Source organism: Protomyctophum bolini (assembly GCF_963924005.1).
Source record: "Protomyctophum bolini genome assembly, chromosome: 18".
Lineage (NCBI taxonomy): Eukaryota > Metazoa > Chordata > Actinopteri > Myctophiformes > Myctophidae > Protomyctophum > Protomyctophum bolini.
Genome location: NC_137879.1, coordinates 545,531 through 552,500, shown reverse-complemented (window position 1 = coordinate 552,500; position 6,970 = coordinate 545,531). Strand labels below are relative to the sequence as shown.

Below are 6,970 nucleotides of genomic sequence, written 5' to 3'. Positions count from 1 at the left end.
AGATACATTGTATCCTACCTGTGTGTGTTTATATAGATACATTGTATCCTACCTGTGTGTGTTTATAGAGATACATTGTATCCTACCTGTGTGTGTTTATAGAGATACATTGTATCCTACCTGTGTGTGTGTTTATATAGATACATTGTATCCTACCTGTGTGTGTTTATACAGATACATTGTATCCTACCTGTGTGTGTTTATACAGATACATTGTATCCTACCTGTGTGTGTTTATATAGATACATTGTAGCCTACCTGTGTGTGTTTATAGAGATACATTGTATCCTACCTGTGTGTGTGTTTATATAGATACATTGTATCCTACCTGTGTGTGTTTATAGAGATACATTGTATCCTACCTGTGTGCAGCAGTGTGTTTATCCTATACCTGTGTGCAGCAGTGTGTACCTGTGTGCAGCAGTGTGTTTATCCTACCTGTGTGTGTTTATCCTACCTGTGTGTGTTTATCCTACCTGTGTGTGTTTATCCTACCTGTGTGTGTTTATCCTATACCTGTGTGCAGCAGTGTGTTTATCCTATACCTGTGTGCAGCAGTGTGTTTATCCTACCTGTGTGCAGCAGTGTGTTTATCCTACCTGTGTGTGTTTATCCTACCTGTGTGTGTTTATCCTACCTGTGTGTGTTTATCCTACCTGTGTGTGTTTATCCTACCTGTGTGCAGCAGTGTGTTTATCCTACCTGTGTGCAGCAGTGTGTTTATCCTACCTGTGTGTGTTTATCCTACCTGTGTGTGTTTATCCTACCTGTGTGTGTTTATATAGATACATTGTATCCTACCTGTGTGTGTTTATAGAGATACATTGTATCCTACCTGTGTGTGTTTATATAGATACATTGTATCCTACCTGTGTGTGTTTATAGAGATACATTGTATCCTACCTGTGTGCAGCAGTGTGTTTATCCTATACCTGTGTGCAGCAGTGTGTTTATCCTACCTGTGTGCAGCAGTGTGTTTATCCTACCTGTGTGTGTTTATCCTACCTGTGTGTGTTTATCCTACCTGTGTGTGTTTATCCTACCTGTGTGTGTTTATCCTACCTGTGTGCAGCGGTCCCGGCGTCCACCACCCCGGCAGAGTGCATCCAGGAGCGGACGCAGCTCAGAGCGCCCCCCGGTGGAGCCCCGGAGCTCTGCAGCGGCTCCTCCTTCATCATCACGCCGACGCCGCCGTGCACCGCCGTGCGCGACGGGAGCGCGTGCACGCCGCCGTCCTGCTGCTGGAGGCCGAACATTGTTGTTGTTGTTGTTGTTGTTGTTGTTGTTGTTGTTGTGTCACACGCACACACACACGCACACACACACACACACACACACACACTAAACTTGTGGAAGAATTAGAGTCCTTGTTGGTGAAGAATGAAGATGTAGGATCAGGATGGATAAAAAATCATCTTCTTTCTGGAACCAAACGGAACGGAACCGAACCGAACCGGGACAGGAGGCACGGCGACTAGACGGGTCTGGACGGCTCTGCACGGGCCGGGCCAGCCAGCCAGCCAGCCAGTCAGTCAGTCAGTCAGTCAGTCAGTCAGTCAGTCAGTCAGGACACTCGCAGATCAACTCCAGAAGAAGTAATAATAATAATAAAAACGGAGCTCTGACGTGTGTTTGTAAATCAGTGATTATTGTGATCAGCTGAGCTGAATCAGGCTCATTAAAACAGCGACTATATTTCTTGTTTAATCTACATAATCCACTCACACACACACACACACACACACACACGGAAACCACCACCGCGGACCCCCCGACAGACCGTATAGAAACAGCGGACCACTCAACTGGGTCAAAAACAAAGTCTCTGTTTTAGTTTTTTTTTTTTTTAATACTTTTCCTTGTTCTCTTCTGTAACCCCGTCCGTTCGGGACCAATACCGGACCACTACCGGCCCACTACGGCCCACCAGAACGGATCACCACGGCCCACCAGAACGGCCCACCAGAACGGACCGCCGGGTCCAAAGCAAAGTGTGTGTTTTAGCTGATGGTTAAAAAATGATCTTTAATTAATTCCTTCTCATCTGATCCTCTTGAGGAGTTGAACTGTATGGAGAGACACACACACACACACACACACACACACACACACACACACACACACACACACACGCACACGATTAAACAACATGTTAAAAGATCTTTTTAACTCCATAAACACATTAATTAAAATATCATTAAGTGAAAACCAACAGAAGGAATCTTTAACGGGGCTTTCTGAAAGGATCGAGGTTATAGGTTTAATTCATTCAACTATAAATACAGCATGTTTAATAGCATCTATTAATGATTAAACATCACACTTAATACACTTTGGATAGATTTTAGTGTCGTTAAATAGTCAAACAGCTGATTTCAATGTCCACTGTAATTACACAATGCGGTTTGTCTGACATTAAATGATATAAACTAATTAAACAATGACGTCAAATTATAATTAACTCCTGCTGTATGATTCAATCAACCTTACACAATTATAATAATTATTAAACACGTACCACGTGTTTTAAATGTAACGTAACACTAAAACCAAACAATCAATTATAATATAATGTTCTGTACAAATGGAAGGAACATGTTAAGAATTAATGAAGTGATTTATTATAATTGTTATTATTAAATGTCTATGTTGTTTTATTGGCGGGATTAAAACACCTAGCTGGAGAGCGACTTATTGCGGCAACAAAAAAACCCCAAAAAGATCAAAGGAATGAAGCGGCTCGTCTCGCGCTGATAGAAACACTATACGGACTTTATAATGATCTGTTTTATATTCATATCACCCGATCATTATTAATTAATTCATTTAACGCCTTGTATTTATTACTCTATCGTTTATTTAAGACCTTTTATTACAAATATTACACCGTTTTCTCTCTTTATTATTTCCTTAATTCCTTTCCTCCCGCAGCGAGGAAGAAAGGAAGAATGGACTGATGTCTTTGAGGAGACAGACAGACAGACAGACAGACAGACAGACAGACAGACAGATAGTTTTGGGGGACCTTGATATTAAATATAGTTTGAGAACCACTGACATAGAAACATGAGGTTTTCTCAGAAAACTGAGAATTATAGAATCTGGTCTTTGGTCTTAATGGAAGACAGACAGACAGACAGACAGACAGACAGACAGACAGACAGACAGACAGACAGACAGACAGACAGACAGACAGACAGACAGACAGACAGACAGACAGATAGACGAGGACCCCCAGAATTATCTGTATTTGACCACCGACCCCCATCTGAAAACATGTTGTTCCAGGGACCCCCCGTCCCCGTCCCCCCCACTCCCCCAGAAGCAAAGATATATGAGTTAAAAAAAACCTTCGTTCTGAAAGAAATTAAGAATATATATATTCAAAGATTTGCACCACATGTTTCACTATATTTCTCAAAAAAATAGCAGATCTACTAGTTCGTAGCGCGGCACCGGTAGATCTGCTATTTTATCAACAGCTAAAGTATAACATAATTCTTTAAAACACTAAAAAGGGCTTTGCAACCGACCTGCCCTGAATGGGTTAAAACGGCGCTATAATAATTAACACACCTGCAGACAGACAGACAGAACTCTCCTGGGTCCACCCATAGACTCCCGGTCGGTCCACTGAGGTCCGCTCTCCAGGGTCCTGCAGGGTCCACCCACGCAGACTCCCGGTCGGTCCACTGAGCGGTCCACTCTCCAGGGTCCTGGAGTCCCCTTCAGTCCAGGTCCGGTGCGGTCCGGTTCAGTGGTTCTTGATAATAATGGTTCCGCTGAGGGTTTCCGCTCCGCTCCGCTGAGAGTGGCTGCTCCGCTCCGGGACGTCCTGACATCCCTCAGGACTTGTTCCCGCCGCTCCTCTGGCGCCAAGCAGAAAAACCCCCGGGAAAAAAGCCCGGGAAACTCTCTGACGTCACCGTGACTGACAGGAGCTCGCTCTCTCCCTCTCTCTCTCTCTCTCTCTCTCTCTCTCTCTCTCTCTCTCTCTCTCTCTGTCTCTCTCTCCATCTCTCTCGCTCTCTCTCCATCTCTCTCTCTCTCTCTCTCTCTCTCTCTCTCTCTCGCTCTCTCTCTCCCCATCTCTCTCTCTCTCTCTCTGTCTCTCCATCTCTCTGTCTCTCTCTCTCCATCTCTCTCTCTCTCTCTGTCTCTGTCTCTCTCTCTCTCTCTCTCTCTCTCTCTCTCTCTCTCTCTCTCTCTCTCTCTCTCTCTCTCTCTCTCTCCCCATCTCTCTGTGTCTCTCTCTCTCTCCTGGGAAACTCCTGACGTCACTGTGATTGGGGGCGGGGCGGCACGATTGTATATGGAGGGGAGCTCTCTCTCTCTCTCTCTCTCTCTGTCTCTCACGCGAGTGCACACACACATAGAGATAAAGAGAGAGAGAGCGAGAGAGAGAGAGAGAGAGAGAGAGAGAGAGAATGTAGTGAATAGTCTGTGGCTCAGGAGGTAGAGCAGGTCGTCCAATGATGCCTGGGTCGGCGGTTCGAATCCCGGCTCCTTCCCCTGTCCACATGTAGAAGTGTCCTTGGGCAAGACACTGAACCCCACCCTGCCTCCAATGAGACACTGAACCCCACCCTGCCTCCAATGAGACACTGAACCCCACCCTGTCTCCAATGAGACACTGAACCCCACCCTGCCTCCAATGAGACACTGAACCCCACCCTGCCTCCAATGAGACACTGAACCCCACCCTGCCTCCAATGAGACACTGAACCCCACCCTGCCTCCAATGAGACACTGAACCCCACACTGCCTCCAATGAGACACTGAACCCCACCCTGCCTCCAATGAGACACTGAACCCCACCCTGCCTCCAGTGAGACACTGAACCCCACACTGCCTCCAATGAGACACTGAACCCCACCCTGCCTCCAATGAGACACTGAACCCCACACTGCCTCCAATGAGACACTGAACCCCACCCTGCCTCCAATGAGACACTGAACCCCACACTGCCTCCAATGAGACACTGAACCCCACCCTGCCTCCAATGAGACACTGAACCCCACCCTGCCTCCAGTGAGACACTGAACCCCACCCTGCCTCCAATGAGACACTGAACCCCACACTGCCTCCAATGAGACACTGAACCCCACACTGCCTCCAATGAGACACTGAACCCCACACTGCCTCCAATGAGACACTGAACCCCACCCTGCCTCCAATGAGACACTGAACCCCACCCTGCCTCCAATGAGACACTGAACCCCACCCTGCCTCCAATGAGACACTGAACCCCACCCTGCCTCCAGTGAGACACTGAACCCCACCCTGCCTCCAGTGAGACACTGAACCCCACCCTGCCTCCAATGAGACACTGAACCCCACCCTGTCTCCAATGAGACACTGAACCCCACCCTGCCTCCAATGAGACACTGAACCCCACCCTGAACCTTCACCTCCCAATGTATGAATGAATGAACCTTCACCTCCCAACCTCCAAGTCCCTGCTTGGCACTCAGCATCAAGGGTTTGATTGGATATCGTTGGATAAGCTTTTGTCAATTTACCTCTTGAGAAGGTCAAAGGTCAAATTAAACGTTTTACACTCTGAGTTACTGAGTTACAGAACCACAGGTTCTGTAACTGTACCTGGACCCTGTACCTGGACCCTGTAACCACAGTTACAGGGTCCATTTGGTTACCAACTCTCCATCATTTAAAGCTACCTGGTGAACCACCTTGTTTTGCAGATTATTTACTTATTTAACTGTAGTTTAAAAGTCAAACTACAGTGTCCTACAAAAGTGGCAACGCTAGTAGATCTATAGGTCTTGTAGATCTATATTTCACAGCGTCGGACATGCATTGTTTTCACAGCAACATTTGAAAGGTGATTTTCTGACGTTTTCAATGTTTCATTTCGACGGGACCCGACATTTAAATACTTCCACTCCTCCACATTGATGCGTAGCCCTCGTGAACCCCCCACAGCCCCACCCCCCACAGGGCCCCCCACACATCTTTTAGTGTTTTTTTTAGGTGTAATCCAGGCCTTTGAGACGCCCCCCCCCCCCCACACACCCTGGGGGCCCTCGTAAGTACATGTGTCCCACTTTTCTACCCAGTCCGACGCCTCTACGTGCACGTGTGCATGCGTGCGTGCGTGTGCGCGTTGCGTGCGTGCGTGTGCGTGCGTGCGTGTGCGTGTGTGTGTGTGACAGCCGGTCCATCTGACTTTGTGGTGACATCGGGGAAAGCCGTCAGTGTGCGGTATGCACACCTCAGTTGATGTCGCTATTTAAATGCAAATGTGTGTGTGTGTGTGTGTGTGTGTGTGTGCGTGTGTGTGTGTGTGTGTGTGTGTGTGTGTGTGTGTGTGCATGTGTGTGCATGCGTACGTTTGTACACACACACACACACACACACACACACACACACACACACACACACACACACACACATACACACACACACACACACACACACACACACACACACACACACACACACACACACACACACACACACACACACACACACGGCTCAATGTTAAAAGCAACATTTTGTCTGAAGATCAAAACGGACAACATGAACAGATTGTGCTGCAACTTAAACAAGAGGTCAGATTTAGACCCCTGGGGGGTCCTCAGGGTTACTACCGGGGGTCAGATTTAGAGGACCCCTAGGGGGTCCTCAGGGTTACTACCGGGGGTCAGGGCAGATCTACAACAAATTAACTTTAGACCTGTTATTTATCTGTTATTCTGTTATTTAATATAAAGTCACAACACCAACTTTGATGAGGGCGAATGGCTTTGTTTTCAAAATATAAGCTTTTCTTGATTACCTGAAAAAAAAGTGGTTTCTTCTGTACTAGACCTGTGTGTGGAGTTAGGTGGTTTCTTCTGTACTAGACCTGTGTGTGGAGTTAGGTGGTTTCTTCTGTACTAGACCTGTGTGTGGAGTTAGGTGGTTTCTTCTGTACTAGACCTGTGTGTGGGTGGAGTTAGGTGGT

At 47.0% G+C, this 6,970-nt stretch overlaps 1 pseudogene across 1 annotated transcript in view; it reads right to left on the bottom strand.

Annotated features, from left to right (window-relative positions):
* LOC308333079 (transcription factor COE3-like) overlaps positions 1 to 1,256 on the bottom strand; it is a 36,912-nt pseudogene extending 35,656 nt beyond the window's left edge. The window contains exon 1 of the transcript XR_013966247.1: positions 1,063 to 1,256. The product of XR_013966247.1 is annotated as a transcription factor COE3-like (transcript). The remainder of the gene's footprint in view (positions 1 to 1,062) is intronic.
* Between the last annotated feature and the right edge of the window lie 5,714 nt (positions 1,257 to 6,970).